At 48.5% G+C, this 20367-nt stretch overlaps 1 protein-coding gene across 1 annotated transcript in view; it reads left to right on the forward strand.

Annotated features, from left to right (window-relative positions):
* The window catches only part of LOC141165509 (proprotein convertase subtilisin/kexin type 4-like), a 707768-nt gene that overhangs the window by 514419 nt on the left and 172982 nt on the right, over positions 1-20367 (forward strand). The gene's annotated exons all lie outside the window — the stretch shown is intronic.

Here is a 20367-nt window from a genome sequence, read left to right on the forward strand (position 1 = left end):
GACCGGAGGGGTTGAAGGCGTTTCAGCGTTTCCTGGGCTTCGCAAATTACCGTGTCTTCATTCCTCATTTTTCCTCCCGGACTGCTCCCTTCTCCGTACTCGCCCGTAAAGGAGCAAATCCCAGGGAATGGACTTCTGAAATGGAGGAGGCCTTCGTCTCCCTGAAACAAGCCTTCTCTTCGGCCCCTGTGCTACACTGTCCGGATTGCAACAAGCAGTTCTTCCGGGAGGTTGATGCATCCTCCTCTGGAGCCGGAGCGGTGCTCACCCAGAATGGTAACCTGCGGCTTCTTCTCCAAGCTCTTCTCCTCGTCTGAGCGCAATTACTCCATAGGAGATCGTAAGCTGCTGGCCATCAAATTAGCGCTGGAGGAGTGGCGCTACTTGCTGGAAGGGGCTCTGCACCCGGTGGTCATCTATACAGACCACAAAAACCTCGCTTATTTGCAGAACGCCCAAAGGCCAGGTGGTCTCTTTTCTTTGCCTGATTCTGCTTCACTCAGCATTACCGCCCGGCAGACAAGAACATTAAAGCTGAAGCTCTTTCCTGCTCATTCCTGTCTTCCGACCAAGAGGAGGAACCTCTACATATCGACCCCTCTAAAGTAATGACTGTGGCTCAGTTTGACCTGTCCCACCTTCCACCCGGTAAGACCTTTTGTAGCGCTTCCTGATTGTAAGAAGGTTCCACTCTGGGGCCATTCATCCAAACTAGCCAGTCATGCTGGCCGGAGGAAGACCCTTTTGCTCATCGCTCGACATTACTGGTGGCCTTCCCTGCACAAGGATGTTGCGGACTTCGTCGCGGCTTGTTCCTTCTGTGCCCGTAACAAGGTTCCCAGGCACCTTCCTTCTGGCCGTCTTCTTCCTCTTCCCGTGCCTTCCGCTCCATGGCAACACATTGCAATGGACTAAATTACGGATCTCCCTGTTTCTGCCAGTTGTACTGTTATTTGGGTGGTCGCTGACCGCTTTTCTAAAATGGCCCACTTCATCCCTCTGCCTGGTCTTCAGTTTGCATCTGAGCTGACGAAGGACTTCATTCATCACATTTTTCGTCTCCACGGCCTACCCCTCCACATTGTGTCTGATTGCGGGGTTCAGTTCACTTCGCGCTTTTGGAGAGCTATGTGTAAACTGCTGGATGTCCCCTCTGCTTATCCTCAGTCCAATGGTCAAGTGGAACGTATCAACCAGGTCCTTACCAGCTTTCTTCGGCACTTTGTCAACACTCACCATAACGATTGGGTTGAGCTCCTGCCCTGGGCTGAGTAATCCTATAATAACCATGAAATCGAGTCCTCTTCCAAATTCCCATTCTTTGTTGTCTACGGTCAACACCCCCGGATTCCATTTCCCGTCTCCTCTTCAGTGGACAATCCTGCCGCAGAGTCTCTGGTCAGCGAATTTTCAGCTATTTGGGAAGACACTAGATCTGCACTTCAGTTCTCCGAGTGGATAAAGAAACATGCGGATAAGAGACGCCTGGATCCGCCTCAATTCCGTTTGTCTCAAGATACCTTCCTATAAGTTGGGTCCGCGATTCATCGGTCCGTTCAAGAGTTCTGAACTAAATCAATCCCGTGGCTTACAAGCTGAGACTGTCACCTCACGGATTCCCAACTCCTTTCATGTATCCCTCCTCAAACCTGTTGTCCTTAATTCTTTCTCTGATGATCCAGGTACCGTTCCAGCTCCAGTCTCTACTGAGGACGTCTTTGAGGTAGAAAACATTTTGGCCACCAAGAGGGTAAGAGTAAAGACTAATGTTGAGCGAGCATGCTCGACACTGCTCGGTACTTTTCCGAGCATCTCACTACTTGGGATGTTCGGCGAGCGCAGAGCATTTCCGAGTTACTCGGACGGGAGCTCGGGTCTCCGCCGTGCATGTTTGGCGCTCTTTACAGAGCCAATGAACATGCAGGGATTGCCAGCCAGTCACTGTAATGCCGCAGCCATGTTGTTTGTGGGCACTACAGTGAATGGCTGGCCACACAGCGTCACCTCGCGTATTTAAAACCGGGCGCCGCCATCTTGGTCACAGTCGCTCCGGATCAGACAGTGAAGGTTCAGTGCTTCTGAACTAGGGAGAGATTTATCCTGCGAAATAGTTAGTTAGTGTAGGGTCTCTAAAGCCTGCCAAATCAAACAAACAGTCCTTCTCAGGACTAATATCCATCCCAGATATCAGGCAGGCAGGCTGTATAGGAGATGCAGTGGTTATACCAGCAAACGCTGCATTACAATCCTGTGTGCTCCTGCTGGTCAAATTGCTAGACTTATTCCCCGGTCTCAGGGGCCAGGAAAAATCTTTTTTTTTTTTTTTTTTTTCTCATCTAAATCCTGTATTTTTTTTTTCCTCAGACTGTCCAAATACGCATCTTAACCTTTTGGTATTCCCCCCCCCAAAAAAAAAAAAAAAAAAATTTAGTGTCTGTGACTGTTCAGACACCAATATATCTGTTTAAAAGAGTCTTGTGTAGGCCATAAAAATATAGAACTGTGGATTTGCAGTTCCACGGGTCAAATCTCTGTATTCTGTTTTTGGCATTTTTTGCCGTAAAAAAAACAGTAATAGTGTCTCCCTGACTGGTCAGGCACCAATATATCTGTTTAAAAGAGTCTGGTGTAGGCCAGATAACTACAACTGTGGTTCTCCTCTTCCACGGTTCTAATCTCCTTTTTATTACCCTTTTTCCATTGATGGTGCGAGTGTAAGCTATTTTACTTCATTAATAATGGGCAAGGCGCGTGGGAAGGGACGTGGAACTGGACGTTCTGGTGATGGTGCGTGTAGAGGACGGGGCCGTAGCCAAGGTGAAAATGTTCCACAACCAACAGCCACATCTTCTCGCTCCCACTTCTAGACCGAATTACTAGGGAAGCACACTACAACACCAGTATTGCGAACTGATCAGTGTGCACAGGTTATTAATTGGATAGCAGATAATACTTCCAGTTACCTGGGCACCACCACTGTCTTCCACACGGTCAAGTTTTAGTAGCCATGAGTCTCGACCGCATACTCCTCCTCACTCTGATGCTCCTTCCTCCCACCATGCCGAGTGTCGTCAGACAGCAACTGATCCCACACTTGGACACTCTGAAGAGCTGTTCACTGGTCCATTTCCATATTTGTGCCCCTCGCCTGCTCTGCTTGAAGTGGTGGAAGAGGAGATCCCATGTAGCGATGCCCAAATATTTGAGCAGCCACGACCAGAGGAAGTCGACGCTGGCAATTTGTCACAAGAGGTGGACAATGACGAGACACAATTGCCACAAAGTGAGGAGGAGGTGGTGGATGATCTAGTAACTGACCCAACGTGGCAGGAGGACACGCAGAGGCTGGCAACAGTTCCCCGTAACACCAACACGAGGGACGTTGCCAGTACAACCGGTAGGTCTTCCAGAGTCTGGAATTTTTTTAAAGACTCTGCTGATAACTCCAAAAAGGCCATTTGTACCACCTGCCATGCCAGCATTAGCAGGGGTGACAACTACCAGCCTGACCACCACCAGCATGATCAGGCACATGGCAGCAAAGCACCCGACTTTGTGGGGTGAACCCCAGGGTCCACGACCAGTGTCAGCGGGTGTCACCACTTTTTCTTCCCCTGTTGTGCGTGCAAGGCAATCCCCTGTCCATACTGCATGGAAAGATGCCCCCTCCTCTCAGTCTTCACTTGTTGATGCTGTTTCTTGAGAAACTGCCATAACGTCCATGTCCCACCGCAGCGTTCAATTGTCCATATCCCAGACCTTAGAACGAAAGCGCAAATTCGCAGCCAACGCCCCACAGGCCACAGTCCTAAATTCGCACATTTCACGACTGCATGCGTTGGAAATGCTGCCTTTTAGGCTGGTGGAGACGGAATCCTTTCGTAACCTTATGGCGGTGGCCGTCCCTCGGTACTCGGTTCCCAGCCGACACTATTTTGCCCGGTGTGCCATCCCTGCACTACACAAGCACGTGTCCCAAAACATCTGCTGTGCCCTCAACAACACAGTTACTGGGAGAGTCCACCTGACAACGGACACGTGGACAAGTGCTTGTGGCCAGGGACGGTACATTTCCCTGACGGCACACTGGGTAAACATAGTGGATGCCGGGACCCATTCGGACATTGGTACGGAGCACATCCTCCCCACACCGAGGATTGTGGGCCCTATGTCAGTCCGAGTTGCCCCCACAGTGTACAGCTCCTGTGCATCATCCTCCTCCTCATGTTCAGCCTCCATCTCAGATATCACCACATCAGTTACAAGCTGGAAGCACTGCAGTACTGCCTCAGCCAAGTGGCAACAGGCTGTGCTGAAATTCATAAGCTTAGGTGATAAACCTCGCACTGCTTGTGAGTTGTGGACAGCTGTGAAAGAGCAGGCAGATCTGTGTCTGAGACCGCTGAACCTACATCCAGGCATGGCCGTAACCTGGTGGCGGCTCTGAGGCGAGATCACACACGTACCATGCCTGGCTCATGTGCTTAACCTCGTGGTTCAGTGGTTTCTTAAATCTTTCCCAGAGTTGCCAGATCTGCTCGTGAAAGTACGCCGCCTGTCGGCTCATTTTCGGTAGTCGGCTACAGCTTCCGCCGCCCTTGCTGTGTTGCAGCAGCGTTTGCAGCTTCCGGCACACCGAATGGTGTATGAGGTCCCCACACGTTGGAACTCTACCCTTCACATGTTGCAAAGGATTTGTGAGCAGAAGAGAGCAGTTGTGGCGTACCAGCTGCAACAAGGCTGTCGATATTCAGGTCAGACTCCACACATAAGACCTCAGGAGTGGACCTGGATGTCTGACATATGTACCATCCTGACAAACTTTGAGGAGTCCACCAAGATGGTGAGTGGCGATGATGCCATCATTAGCGTCAGCATCCCACTTGTCTGTCTTTTGCAATGCTCTCTGCAGAGAATTAAAGAGGAGGCATTGCAGCCAGAGTATGATGAGATGGATCAAGAAGCCGTAATGGGTGATTACACACAGCCCAGCCTCCTCTCATCCCAACGTGCATTGGGGGACAATGAGGTAGAGGAGGAGGAGGAAGAACAGGAGCTGGTATCATGCGATGTAGATGGTAGTACCTGTACAACTGTCATATAGTCGGTTCAGCGTGGGTGGCCTCAGGACAGGGGGGGGGGAGGAGGAGGAGAGCATGGTCTGTTGTCATCTTGGTGAGGACACGGATGTCTTGCCCGTTACCAGTCTGGCACACATGTCTGACACCACATCTGGGGGTCCCTGCGTGTTCCGCCGTAGGGGGGAGCAAAGGGCCACGGCGCCACACATCCCTGAGGATCTCTGTGGCGTTCAGCCGGGTAAGTGCTCTTTTGTATACGAGTGTGACTGCCTGTGTGTTTTTGTCTATTGCAGATGCTACCTTTACTGGGGGGAGCAGAGACGGAGGCCAGTAATGTTTATATGTGGCCCCACATTGCTTAGCTTCCTGCCGTGTATCATGCAGGAAGCTTTTTGTATAAGCGCACATTTTTTCTTTAAGTTTTTGGCTTCCTGTCATCATTGGGGCAGGAAGCTCTTTATTAGCGCACGCTTTTTTCTGTTCTTGCTTCCTGCCTTCATAGAGGCTGGAAGCTCTCTGTCTATCGCGCTTTTGCTTGAATAGCGCAGGCTCTGTCAGGGGCGTGGCTTAGCGTCTCCTGGCTTCCTGCCGTCATATCTCAGGCAGGAAGCTCTTGGTTTGGACGCGCGCTGTGTCAGTCCCTGCTTCTCCTCCGGCTTCCGTGTTCCATCGGGCACCTCCTGCTCTCTGCTCCCCGTCCACAGCTACACACTCAGGAGGAGCGGTCGCCGCGGTATCGGTGAGTTCCCTCTGCAGAGGTTCCCTGACGGCGTTTTTCACTTTGGCTAACCTGCTAGGGAGACATAGTGAGCGCTACCGCTTCTCTTTTGAAACTATTTACTTCGCTGACCTTTAGTAGGCAGTGTAGTATTTTAGTTGCAGTGATATTAACCCATTCTGAACAGAATGGTTCTTTAGGGTTGTTTTTTCTTTTCCTGGGGAAACACCTTGTGTTTGAGGGCGCTTCTCCCAGTTGATTAAGTTAAATTATTTGCTCTGCAGCTCTGGGGTAGCTCTCTCTAAGGGTGAGCTTTAACCCTTCAGAGCTTGAGGCATACAAAAAAAAAAAGAGAGTTTTGAAAACAGGTTGTGCAATTTTCACACTTTTATTTGCCATCCTTATTGTAACATCCTGGCATCTGGTGTGGGTGGCATGTCTGATCAGGGGCCTGGGAGTGCGGACCGCTCTCCTGATCCGTTCCAAGTTCAGTCGCACGCTTCTGATACACCCAGGCCTTCCACGACGTCAAGTTCGACCCTTAGTGATGTTAGGTGGAAGCGCTCACTCGCTCCATTGATAGTCTTTCTAGCCTCCTGGGTCAGTGGGTGTCAGCCAGATCGCATCCGTCGCCACGAGGAAAAAAGTGCCGCAGGACTGTGGCACTATCTCCCTCGCACAGCGCATCAGAGGTTTCGGTTTCACCAACGAGTTCGGTTGAGGAAATCTTTGATTCCGAGGAAGAGGATCGACGAGGTCGCTCTTTCACTTTCAGGCCGCGTAGATGTGCTTATTAAGGACATGCGGGAAGTGTTACAGCTGTCTGAAGAGCCGGCAAGACCGTCTAAGTCTGCCCGGCTATATCAGGAAACGCGCCGTGCTCGTCCAACGTTGCCTGCGCATGAGGAACTTAACGAGGCAGTGGAGAAGGAGCGCCGGTGTCCGGATAAACGCTTCCAGGGGATGTGGTTTTTTGATGCTCTGTATCCCTGCGCTAAGGAGATGGTCACTGATTGGGTTCCTTCTCCCGAGGTGGATATATCCCTGTCTCAGTTGAGCAAGTCCTCCTTGCTTCCTGTTAAAGGGAAAGCCAATCTTCAGGATCCTCTGGACAGGAGATCGGAGTCAGCGGCGAAATCCATCTATGAAGCCGCAGGTCATGGTTTCCGAGCGGCCTTAGGGGCCATGTGGGCCGGTGAGGCTTCCCTGCGGTGGTTGGATCAGCTGCGAACGGCATGGCAAGATGGGACTCCGCGTTCAGAAGTGGAAAGGCTTTTTCAGTTGATGGAAGAAGCCATGTGTTATGGCAGGGATGCAGTACTGGACACTACTTCAATTTTGTCCAAGGCTCAAGCTTCTGCCGTCAGTTAGAAGTGCACTGTGGCTTAAGCAGTGGACCGGAGATCCAGTATCCAAGCAAGGTTTGCTTAGTCTTGCATATAGGGGCGGTCAGCTTTTTGGTTCGGACCTTTCGGAGCTGATTGCCAAGGACAAGGATGTTTCCCTGCCTCTAAAGAAGGCAGCGGCATCCACATCTGGCAGGTCAGGGCCCGGTAGAGGTCATCGGTCCTTTCGGACCAGGGGACGATTCGGTCAGCCTTCTTGGAGATCAGGTCGTCCTTCGTCCTCCGGCAGATCCTCCCAGAAATCTCGTACTCCTTGGAAGCAACAGTCCCGTCAGGACAGACGGGAGGTTGACAAAAGATCCGCTAAGGCTAATTGACGCCAGGGATCCCCCCGAGGGTTCTCGGGTGGGAGGTCGTCTGCTACAATTCGGGTCAATTTGGGCATCCCACATATCGGACGCCTGGGTGACGCGGGTTATGTCGGCAGGCTATTTCATAGAGTTTCATTCTCCACCTCCAGACAGGTTTCGTCAGACATGCATTCCATCCGTGCCAAGGCTGGCTGCTGCACTGTTACAGGAGGTCGACTCTCTCCTGCAGCAGGGTGTGGTGGTTCAGGTTCCTCCGGAAGACAAGGGAAGGGGTTTTTACTCCAACCTTTTTGTGGTCCCCAAAAAGGAGGACAAGTTTCGCCCCGTACTGGATCTCAGAGATTTGAACATTTACGTCCGAACACGGAAGTTCCCCATGGAGTCTCTCCGTTCGGTGATAGCGACCCTGTCGCAGTACAATTTTTTGGTGTCTATCGACATCCGCGACGCCTATTTGCATATCCCTATCGGCAGGGCTCACCAGCGTTTTTTGCGTTTCGCCATAGGTCAAACCCATTACCAGTTTGTGGCCCTACCATTCGGGTTGGCCTCGGCACCCAGGGTTTTTACAAAGGTTCTGGCTCTTCTCATGGCGCTTCTTCGAAGACAAGGGGTTACTATCCTCCCCTACCTGGACGACCTGTTCATAGTGTCGCCCACAGCGGAGGAGGCGATAACAGCTCGCGACCTCTCCCTTCAGTACCTGATGGACTTCGGGTGGCTGATCAATTGGAAGAAGTCGTCATTGGAACCAGCGCAGTCCATTCTGTTCCTGGGGATGCATTTCGATACAGTTCGGGCAGTTGTGTCTCTGCCTCCTGTCAAACAGGCGAACCTTCGGCTTCTGGTCCAGGCTATGAGGTCGGCGTTGTCAATGTCCCTTCGGGAATGCATGCGCCTTCTGGGTCAAATGGTGGCAGCTATGGAAGCAGTACCGTTTGCACCATTTCATTCCCGGGATCTCCAAAATCTTATTCTGACACATTGGGATCGATCTCTGACTTCTCTGGATCGCTCGGTCGTTATCTCCCGCAGGGTGCGAGAGTCTCTTGGATGGTGGTTACGTCCAGAGACTCTATCCCTGGGGAAATCCTTCCTTCTCCCGAGGTGGTCAGTGATTACCACCGACGCCAGCCTGACGGGTTGGGGGGGGGGGGGGGGGAGTTTGGAACGACCTCTGGGTTCAGGGGGTCTGGTCGTCAGAGGCGTCGTCTCTCCCGATCAACATTTTGGAGTTGAGAGCAATATTTCTCTGCCTCCAACATTGGGCGGTCTTATTGAGCGGTCTACCGGTCCGAATCCAGTCGGACAACGCTACGGCTGTCGCGTACATCAACCACCAAGGCGGGACAAGGAGTTCCAGTCTCATGTCGGAGGTCTCTCGGATCTTGGTTTGGGCCGAGTCCAGGATTCCAACAATCTCTGCGATCCACATCCCAGGTGTGCTGAATATCTCGGCGGACTTCCTCAGTCGAGCAGGTGGATCCTGGGGAATGGAGTCTCTATCCAGATGTTTTTTCTCTGCTGTGTTCCCGTTGGGGGACTCCTCAGGTGGACTTGATGGCGTCCAGGCTGAATGCCAGGGTTCCGACGTTCATGTCCAGGTACAGGGATCTGGAGGCTGTGGCAGTAGATGCTCTAGTAGCCCCGTGGGACCAGTTCGAGCTGGTCTATGTATTTCCGCCGATATCCTTACTTCCTCTGGTAATCCGACAGATCAAACTCGAACGAGTATCAGTAATCTTAGTAGCACCGGATTGGCCACGAAGAGCGTGGTATTCGACGCTGGTATCTCTTCGAGCGGCGCTTCCGTTTCCACTACCCCTTCGCTCGGACTTGTTAAGCCAGGGGCCCATTTGTCATCCGGACCTGAGGTCACTTTGTTTGACGGCGTGACTCTTGAGACCGAGACCCTGACCCGTCGCGGGTTTTCGCCCGAGGTCATTGCTACCTTGCGGGCAGCCAGGGGTCCAGCTACGACTAGGATTTATCACAGAACTTGGGAATCTTTCTATTCATGGTGTTCTGGATCTTCAAGAAACCCGAGGGTTTTTTCCATCCTCAACTTCTTGGCTTTTTTGCAATATAGTTTGGCCAGGGGTCTAGCGGTTAGTACTTGTCGGGGTCAGGTATCTGCAATTTCCACACTTTTTAGAAGGGCTATTGCCTCACGCAGGGATGTACGTTCTTTTTTTCGCGAAGTCGCACGTCAATTTCCGCCGCGGAGGGCAGTTGTGGCTCCATGGCGGCTTAATCTAGTCCTGGAAGCCCTTCAGCATAGGCCTTTTGAGCCTATGGATTCTGCTAAACTTTCGTTACTTTCTTGGAGGGTGGCCTTCTTGGTGGCAGTCACGTCTTTGAGAAGGGTGTCGGAGTTGGCGGCACTATCTTGCTCACCTCCTTTTCTGGAATTCCTTCCGGATCGCGTGGTGCTTCGTACCCGTGAAGATTTTTTACCTAAGGTAGTGTCACAATTCCACATTAATCAGGACCTTGTGTTGCCTTCTCTTTGTCCAAAACCTAAGAATCTAAGGGAGCGGGCCTTGCACTCGTTGGACTTAGTGCGGGCATTGAAGTTCTATCTTACAATCACACAAGGTTTTTGGAAGTCGGACTCTCTTTTTGTGATTTCCGGCTGGTCGTCGGCGTGGTCAACGTGCTTCCAAGGACACGATAGCTCGGTGGATCCGTTCGGCTGTCCTGGAAGCGTACCGGCTCAAGGGCGAGCCTTGTCCGGTTAAAGTTCAAGCTCATTCCACGAGAGCCATTGGCTCATCGTGGGCTTTTCATCAGGGGGCTTCGGCAGCGCAGCTCTGCCGGGCGGCCACCTGGCGCTCCGTTCACACCTTTACTAAGTTTTATAAAGTGGACGTGAGTGCTTCCGCTGATGCGGCCTTGGGACGCAGGGTCCTGCAGGCGGCGGTAGTTTGTTATCTCATTATTGTTTATTTTTTCTTTATTCATCGCGGTTTGCGCTCTTGCCTAAGTTGTTGGGGTGTTGGAGATTCTGCCACTATTTCCCACCCTTAAGTGAGGTACTGCTTTAGGACGTCCCACTAAGTAATGGATTTGTGTCTCCCTTCCTTCCCTTCTGCTGCTGAAAGTCGGATTTTGGTAAGAACTTACCTGTAAAATCCTTTTCAGCGAAGGAAGGAAGGGAGACACAGCACCCTCCCATGGCAGAAGTGTTTTTTTTTGTGTTTCTAGATGCAGCGCGTCTCCTTCCTGATGACGATCATCTGGACTGGGTATAGCGCTCTACGGCTCTCCTTCCAGTATCGCCAGCTCTACACAGTTGTCAGGTCCAGTGAGGTATGTCTAGGACTGTGTTTCTATTACATAACCTGTTTTCTCTCATTTCTGAACTTTCAGAAGGGGATGTGTTGTTCTGCTGGTGTTGTCTGCTCTTCCTTAGCTTGTGTACGGACTGGAGAACATGGGAGTAGGAGTAGCCTTTATACCGGAGGGGCCGGTCGTCACTTTTTCTAATCTGAGGTGAACTATCCTATGGGGCTCCGCCTACCCACTAAGTAATGGATTTGTGTCTCCCTTCCTTCCTTCGCTGAAAAGGATTTTACAGGTAAGTTCTTACCAAAATCCGACTTTCACTCTTATTCCTGAGATGGAGAAGTCTACAAAAATATGGCTGTACCAGAAGGCCCTGGCTGCAGAACTGTTAAAAAAAAAAAAAAAAAAATTCCCATCTGAACACGCTAGCGGGAGAGGTCACAGTTCGTTGACCAACCAAGGCGTACAGGCGCGAGAGACGCAACTCCAATCCAGCAGAGGCAGGGGAACACTGTCAACATTCTGGGACAGTTTTCTGAGACCCGCCCAGCTTACATGCCCTGAGGCGCAGGGTACTCTCACAAGGAGTGTAAAGTTTCAAAGGATGGTGAGGGACTACCTTGCCAACCTTACCAGCATCCTCCGTGATTCCTCTGTGCCTTTTAATTATTGGGTATCCAAGCTGGACACTTAGAGTGAACTCGCTCTGTACGCCTTGGAGGTCCTGGCCTGCCGCTAGCGTGTTATCGGAGCGTGTTTTTAGTGCCGCTGGGGGAATTATAACTGCTAAGCGCACTCGCCTGTCAACTGACAATGCTGACAAGCTGACCCTTATCAAAATGAACAAGGGCTGGATTGGGCCAGACTTCTCATCGCCACTAAATGACAGCAGAGTAACATAGTCAAATCCACTGTGTTATTTCGGGAGGTGTATTCCCATGCACTGCTTCACACCCACACATGGGTATATTCTTCCTCATTTTGGCTGTATTTTGCTCTTCTCCTTATCCTCAGCCTCCACCACCACTATACCACCATGATGACCGTGGTCCGTGTTGCCAGCATTGCAAGTTCCTCCGTCCTAATTTTTGCCAGCTTTTTCTTGGAAGGCATAGGCAAAGACTATGGGAGACCCACTCCCCAATAATGGGAGTTATGTTTTTAAGATGCTGTACTGCATGGCTCTTGTAAGGGGCATTAAAATCGTCTTGTTAAGCTACTGCGACCTCCACCACTTTTCCCAGGGGCATTAAAACCGTCGTTAAGCTACTGCGACCTCCACCACATTTTCAAGGGGCATTGATATTGTCTTTTAATTCCACTATGACCTCCACATCTCTTCCAAGGGGCATTAAAACCGTCTTTTTAAGCTATTGCGACCTCCACGTCTCTTCCAAGGGGCATTAAAACCGTCTTGTTAAACCATTCTGAACTCCACGTCTCTTCCAAGGGGCATTAAAACCGTCTAGTTAAGCTACTGCGACCTCCACCACTCTTCCCAGGGGCATTAAAACCGTCTTGTTAAACCATTCTGAACTCCACAGCTCTTCCAAGGGGCATTGAAATGTTTTTAATTAACTATAACCTCCATGACTCTTCCAACGGGCATTGCATTTCCTCCTAATTTTAGTCAGCTTTTGCTTTTCAATGCATAGGTGAACACTAAGGGAGACCCACTCCTCAATAATGGGTAGAAGTTTTTTAGTATGCTGTAATCCACGTCTGTTTCAAGGGCCATTGCAGTTCCTCATAATTTTTGGAAAGCCTTCCATTCACTGCTTAGGCCAACAGTGCACAGGAGACCCAGTTGCTATAAATGGAAAGAAAGGTTTAGTTAAGGCCCTCTGACCTCCATGTCACTTCCAAGGGGCATTGGAGTGCCTCAAAATTTTTGGTAGGCATTGCACTCGCTGTATGCCCTATAACTGTGTAGCCGAACCGCTCCTTTTGGTACAGAAACATATCCTACAAGACATATGTGTGGTTGACTGGCCTGATATTGATGTGAATGTTCCCTGTTCCTCCTGCTCTTTCTCCTTTGCCACCACCTCATCCATCATTCATCACCTGAAGCTTTGTTTTAACGGGAGTCATAGAACTGGGATATTAGCAGGAAAACATCCAGCAATCCTCGGAGGAAGTAGGATATGCGCCGAAACGCTGACCACTTCGGGCCTAGCCGCTACTACATACATGCGCTTGCATTCCAAGGAACAGAAAGCTAAGGAAATGGATGGCCTCATGATCATGAATAATTTACTCGTTGTGTAGGAGGCCGACCACTGCTGCTGTCTACCTTTTTGAACTTTTTGTTGAAGCCTGATAGAACCAGGACCCGCAATCCTTTATGTCTGGAGGATGTGTTGCATCCCAGTGTCCAACTGTGTCCCGGCTTCCACAATATTAACCCAGTGTGAAGGCGTGAGATGGACCATCCCTGGCCACATCCACTTGTCCACGTGTTTGTGGTTAGGCTGTCCTTCAAAATAGGGGTGGCTGGGGACCGTTTATGGACACCCGGCCGCCCCCAGGCGGCTGGGGACAGTGTGTGGACACCCGGCCGCGGGGCACAGAGTATGGAAACCTCGCTGCTGAAGCAGCCATGAGGTAGTGGCCAGCTTTGGCCTCCTCCAAACTAAAAGGTCCCATTTTAAGTGTGAGCTAGCAGTATGGTATTGCAGCCTGGGGGTGGGTGGGTGGCAGGATGCATATTTGCGCTTGCATTGCAAGGAATTGGGGAGGTACAATTGAACACTTCCCTGGGACAAGGACTTGCACGGGGATAGTTGCAAGTCTGCATCTTCTAATGCGGCAAGGATCACTTCTGATGGGCACACTTTTAGGCAGTGACCTGGGTGTCAGAGATTCTTCCAGGGGTTTTCCCCATGCTGTTCCCATGTTTTTTTCAGCACTGTATGCATGTGTCACGCAGCACATGACCAGATAAGATTGTAAAATGTTAAAATGACATTTCCCGGTGAATGCATTGGTCACAGTTGAAAGCAATACAAAAGTGCAAAAACACATAAAAAATGGTACTTGTGAGCATAGCCCAAGGTGTGGAGGAGCATTTTTGGTTATCTATTTTACCTTATACACAAGTCTTTACCCTGGAAAGGAAGTTCCTTAACATATTTCACAGGAAAGCACTTTCAGTTTTGTTTTTGAACGTTTTCTTGTGAGCCCGTAAAAGTAGCTTAATACCTCTGACCACGTTGTTGACAACAGTGACCTGGGGGTCAGAAATGCTTCCTGGGGCGATCCCCATGCTGTCCAAATGTCTTTTGAGCACTGTCACTATCGTTTTGGGCACTTTTTAGGCTTTCTACAGACTGCCGGGGGTGCCGCCGCGAAAACTCTCAGGTCTCCCATAGACTATCATTGGGCTCGTTGCTCGGGTCGAGCACCCGAGTATCACGGCGAGCTCGGCCCGAGCAGCGAGCACCTGAGCATTTTAGTGCTCGCTCAACACTAGTAAAGACTTTCTTGTGGATTGGAAGGGGTTTGGCCCTGTGGAGAGGTCTTGGGAACCCAGGGAGAACATTCATGCCCCTCATCTTCTTAAAAAATTTCTTGCGGGCTTGAAGAAGAGAGTTCGTAAAGGGGGGGTACTGTAGCATCGGCGTCTCTGCCTCCTGCCGGGCAGAGACGCCGTTCCCCCTCTCCGCCGCGGTCCAGGTCCGGCATCCTCCCACACTCCTGCTGCTGTGGCGCACAGCTTCCCGGGCACTGTGCTTAGGGCGTGCTCTCTCTCCCTCTAGGACGACGCGCGCGTCCCCTTTAAAAGAGTCCCCGGCCAATGGCCGCAGGACTTCTCCTATGTAAGGCACCTCCTCCAAATTGGAGGGGCCTGTGCAAGGTTGTTGTGTGTGCTAACACTTACTTCAGCCCTCAAGTCCCGCTGCCTGTCAATCCTGCTCGCCAGTCTGTCTGCAGTCCAGCCTGTCTATAGTTCTGCCCACCAGCCTGCTTACTTGGAAGCACCTGCCAGTCACCTGCCGTGCCCGCCAGCCTGCTTACCTGGAGCACTTGCCAGTTACCTGTCATGCCCGCCAGCTTGCCTACGTGGAGCACCCATCTGGCTATCTGCCGAACCAGCCTGCTTATCTACCCGCACCACCCGTCAGCCTCCCTGCCGTGCTCATCCGCTGTACCGGTTCCGTTCCTACCATCCGACCCGTGGGAGCCACCTGCTCTCACACACACAAGGTCGGTCCCAGCGTGGCACCTGGTCCCCCTGCTCGGTCCCTCCCTGGTTCACAGAGTCTATTTAGCCACCGTGCGACCTTGGTCAGGCCGAGTAGGTACTTAGTCACCCTCCTCTGGTCCCTCCTTGCACAGAAGCACAGAGGTTCCACCACCCGGACCCGTAACAGTAGGATTCTCAGGAACTCTTCAAAGGAAGTGTTGTTTTCTCTTCCAACGTCCCCTGGTCTTTGTGCACTGTCTACGAGGTCAATCCACCCCATGTGTCCTGCTGTTGACAAACTGACCATCTGCCTAATACATAACTGGCTAGATCGGTCACCTGTGGGTTTTGTAGGGTGCGTCTGAGTGGGGTGCATTACTTATTTGTTCATGTCAAGCCACTGTATAGACCTTTCTGGGGTGTGTTTCCCCACCTTTACTAAGTGCGTTCTAGACCTGAGCATCGGTCATCTCCTTTCCTTGTGACGCATACAGTAGAGACCAAAAGTTTGGACACACCTTCTCATCTAAAGATTTTTCTGTATTTTCATGACTATGAAAATTGTACATTCACACTGAAGGCATCAAAACTATGCATTAACACATGTGGAATTATATACTTAACAAAAAAAGTGTGAAACAACTGAAAATAGGTCTTATATTCTAGGTTCTTCAAAGTAGCCACCTTTTGCTTTGATGACTGCTTTGCACACTCTTGGCATTCTCTTGATGAGCTTCAAGAGGTAGTCACCGGAAATGGTCTTCCAACAATCTTGAAGGAGTTCCCAGAGATGCTTAGAACTTGTTGGCCCTTTTGCCTTCACTCTGCGGTCCAGCTCACCCCAAACCATTTCGATTGGGTTCAGGTCTGGTGACTGTGGAGGCCAGGTCATCTGGCGTAGCACCCTTCACTCTCCTTCTTTGTCAAATAGCCCTTACACAGCCTGGAGGTGTGTTTGGGGTCATTGTCCTGTTGAAAAATAAATGATGGTCCAACTAAACGCAAACCGGATGGAATATCATGCCGCTTCAAGATGCTGTGGTAACCATGCTTGTTCAGTATGCCTTCAATTTTGAATAAATCCCCAACAGTGTCACCAGCAAAGGACCCCCACACCATCACACCTCCTCCTCCATGCTTCACGGTGGGAACCAGGCATGTAGAGTCCATCCGTTCACCTTTTCTGCGTCGCACAAAGACATGGTGGTTGGAACCAAAGATCTCAAATTTGGACTCATCAGACCAAAGCACAGATTTCCACTGGTCTAATGTCCATTCTTTGTGTTCTTTAGCCCAAACAATTCTGTTCTGCTTGTTGCCTGCCCTTTGCAGTGGTTTCCTAGCAGCTATTTTACCATGAAGGTCTGCTGCACAAAGTCTCCTCTTAACAGTTGTTGTAGAGATGTGTCTGCTACTAGAACTCTGTGTGGCATTGACCTGGTCTCTAAACTGAGCTGCTGTTAACCTGCAATTTCTGAGGCTGGTGACTCGGATAAACTTATCCTCAGAAGCAGAGGAGACTCTTGGTCTTCCTTTCCTGGGGCGGTTCTCATGTGAGCCAGTTTCTTTGTAGCGCTTGATGGTTTTTGCAACTGCACTTGGGGACACTTTCAAAGTTTTCCCAATTTTTCGGACTGACTGACCTTCATTTCTTAAAGTAATGATCGCCACTCCTTTTTCTTTACTTAGCTGCTTTTTTTCTTGCCATAATACAAATTCTAACAGTCTATTCAGTAGGACTATCAGCTGTGTATCCACCAGACTTCTGCACAACACAACTGATGGTTCCAACCCCATTTATAAGGCAAGAAATCCCACTTATTAAACCTGACCGGGCACACCTGTGAAGTGAAAACGATTTCCGGTGACTACCTCTTGAAACTCATCAAGAGAATGCCAAGAGTGTGCAAAGCAGGCATCAAAGCAAAAGGTGGCTACTTTGAAGAACCTAGAATATAAGACATATTTTCAGTTGTTTCACACTTTTTTGTTAAGTATATAATTCCACATGTGTTAATTCATAGTTTTGATTCCTTCAGTGTGAATGTATAATTTTCATAGTCATGAAAATACAGAAAAATCTTTAAATGAGAAGGTGTGTCCAAACGTTTGGTCTGTACTGTATGTAGTGCTCAAATGACTTTGTGAGTTCTACAAACTGTGATCTGTCTCGTTCACACTGGACTACTTGACAGAAATCAAACTTTATGCTGACTACTGGCATTGTCATGTTTATCCAGGTGGGTGAGCCCCGTTGGTCCATTCCCGCCCCATAGGGTACATTTGCTTTCCTTATGATTGCTGTCTCTGCCTCTTTGGCCTGATAAAGGATATACGTCAGATAGATGAAGGGTGGAAGGTGCCACTTGCCTCTGGATCTGGCACCTTCTTTTAATGGTAAGCATGAATCCATGTGGGCTTTTCTTCAACTTTTGATTAACTGGACCTGGAACAGAGGTAAAAACTTGAAAATGTATTTGTTAGGTTTTTAGACAATACAATAACAAAGTTGGTTAGTGTGTTTTACATGGAAAACTGTTGTGGGGAGTACAATTCTAATCTGGGAACACTTTAAGTTAAGATTTCATAGGGGTTAAGTTTGATTGGACCAGCTGGCTTATCACACTCTATGGCAGGGTTCCCAAACTCTAGTCCTCAAAGCAAACCAACAAGTGATGTTTTCAGGATTCACCTGCACAGACAATAATTCCATCGCCTGTGCAATACTAAGGAAATCCTGAAAACATGATCTGTTGGTGGGCCTTGAGGACTGGGGTTAGAGAAACACTGCTCTATGGTGTCTGGGAGAGGGTCCTTGGGAGGCACGGTTTTCCCTCTTGTAGTATCAGGTGTTTTTCTTCTTGTCTGGATCCACTTCTCCTTTTCTTCTTTCGAACATTGTTTCTGAAGGGCCAGAACCATATCTTCCCAAGATTGTTCTTCTGGTCCATCTTTCCTTCCTTCAAGGTCCATTAGAGAACATAGATGAGATACAGGTGCTTCTCACTAAATTAGAATATCATCAAAAAGTTAATATATTTCAGTTTTTCAATACAAAAAGTGAAACTCATGTACTACATAGATTCATTACAGACAGTGTAATCTATTTCAAGTGTTTATTTCTGTTAATGTACCACAGTTTGGCGATTCACTTTGACCCATATTCTTCGTTCATTTTGTGTGAAATCTGTGCAGCACTTTTATGGACATCAGATACTGACTTTTTCTTAATAATGTGATCAACTTTGGAGGAAGTTTTCTGTGGGCGTTCACTTCTAGGTTCGTCAGCTGTTCCATAACCTTCTTTTTCTTTCTTTAAGATACGTGACACTTGACTCTGAGATCAGTTGAATTCCATAGCTATCTCTTTTTGGATTTTGCCTGACTTCACTCTCAGAATAATAAGCTTCCTGATATCTGGTGATAAAATTGGCTTCATCTTTGCCATGTTTTAACCTAAAAATACACACAAAAAGAGAATTTTAGTCAAAATTCTACTACCCATGACAAAGTATGCAAAACATTTTGGCCGAGCAATTGTTGAAAACTAACACATAAAGGGATAAAACAATGTCAAACACAATTTTCATCATTATAGCTGGCAACCATTTGCTTCCGGTTTACTAAAATCACCAGGAAAATGGCATCACAACAACCAGAGAGAAGTAATCACTTTAAAAAAAAAAAAAAAAAAAAAAAAACTTTTGGTTGCCACTGTGTATATAAATAGACCTTCCCAGTCTGATAATATTACTCACAGCTGTCTGTTTTACCTCTGCTGGTTATCAATAATGGGGGACAGATCCCACATCAGTTTTTGCATTTATTTATTAAGTTAATACATGTACAATAAGCTACCCATGCAAGGCGCAAATTATATTTTTGACTTATATCTATCTAAAAACAGATATGCAGGAGCAGCACCAGGGTAAGGTGGATGCAAAGTCTCCCTGGCGCAAACCAAACCATCTATATTAAAAGTAACGAATGGAGGCAGCACACCAAGCAATATGGCAAAAAAAAATAGTGCCTTACTAGCCCATAATGGCCGTGGCAACGTTTCGGTTCTTAAGCTATCATCTTTGCACATCTTTAACACACAAAAAAGCAAGAATTTCTTGCATGCATTTTATTCCGGTATGTATCACACAATACGGCACATGGTGCCATACGTGTGCTGTACGTGTTTACACAGACCCATAGACTTTTTTGGCCCATGCTGACGATAGAAATCAGACATGTATACACATGCATCACATGAACTCGCATGTTGAAACACTGACATCTGAGCAGCCTCATAGGTTATAATGATATGTGTGAAAACTGATGCCACATGTTCCGGAGACATGTGCATGTGAATGGGGGCCTAAGCTGGGTTGTCCAGTAGTGGACAGCGACTTTAAGTATAAACCGCAAAATACCTAATAAAACTTAGAATTTGACAGGTTGGTTATTTTGACGCATAAGCTAGAAAAAAAAAAATTCTTCTATATTTGCAGCACTTAAAATGAAATAAAGTAATTTCTATTTACCGCAAAGCAGTGAGAAAAAATAATGCATCATTGAAAAAAAAAAGTTATGGCTTTTTACATGCAGAGAAGTAAAACACAAAATATTTAAAGACCTTTTCCACTTTTAACTTTCTGTATACAATCAGCGTACCAGTGTTTAAAAATTGAAAAGTCCATTTTACTCCCCCTCTTCTGCTGAAGCGCTGCCTCTCCGGTGCTGTCTGTGATTGCTGTGAGGCTGAAGCTATTCAGTGGGCTTCTGCTGTCTGCACCTGTATTAGCACTAAGCACATTGGATGGCTTCAGCAGTCATGGGTGCAGTAGTCTCTGTCAGCATTGCAGCCTGCAAATGAGCACCATGAGCAGCGGTGGAGAGCTGGTGGTAGAGCAGGGGAAAATAACTGCTAATTTTTATAAATTTAACACAAACATGCTTTTAAGGGTTATTTATGAAGACTGCCTCTTTTAAGATGCTCCTCTTTGCCTTTGATCCAGGGCACATTGTGATGTTCAGAGAGGAGCATAGAGCTTGGACTTATGCTTACGCTGTAGGTAGTAAGAGTTCCTGCCAAATATGAAAAACAATGTTCAAAGTTTATTTACTCTTTAGGGATTCGTAGCAATGTGAATCACGCGGTGTGAAAATGTTAAGAATACTGAGAACATGCGGTAAAGTAGATGCATGTAATACTGTATTGATAAATCAGTACGTTGCTATAATATCTTTTAGGCAAGGTTAAGACTTGCGTCAAAGCCTTGAATAGGAAGCTGCTTTGCAAGTTCCATCATTTATGCTATAAGGGAAAAAAAACATAGCTCGGCATGCTGCACTTTTATTTTAAAGTGATGGTCACTCATATGGA

The sequence above is a fragment of the Phyllobates terribilis genome, unplaced genomic scaffold (genome assembly GCF_046119375.1).
Source record: "Phyllobates terribilis strain yellow unplaced genomic scaffold, ASM4611937v1 Scaffold_1__5_contigs__length_1240528914, whole genome shotgun sequence".
Classification (NCBI taxonomy): domain Eukaryota; kingdom Metazoa; phylum Chordata; class Amphibia; order Anura; family Dendrobatidae; genus Phyllobates; species Phyllobates terribilis.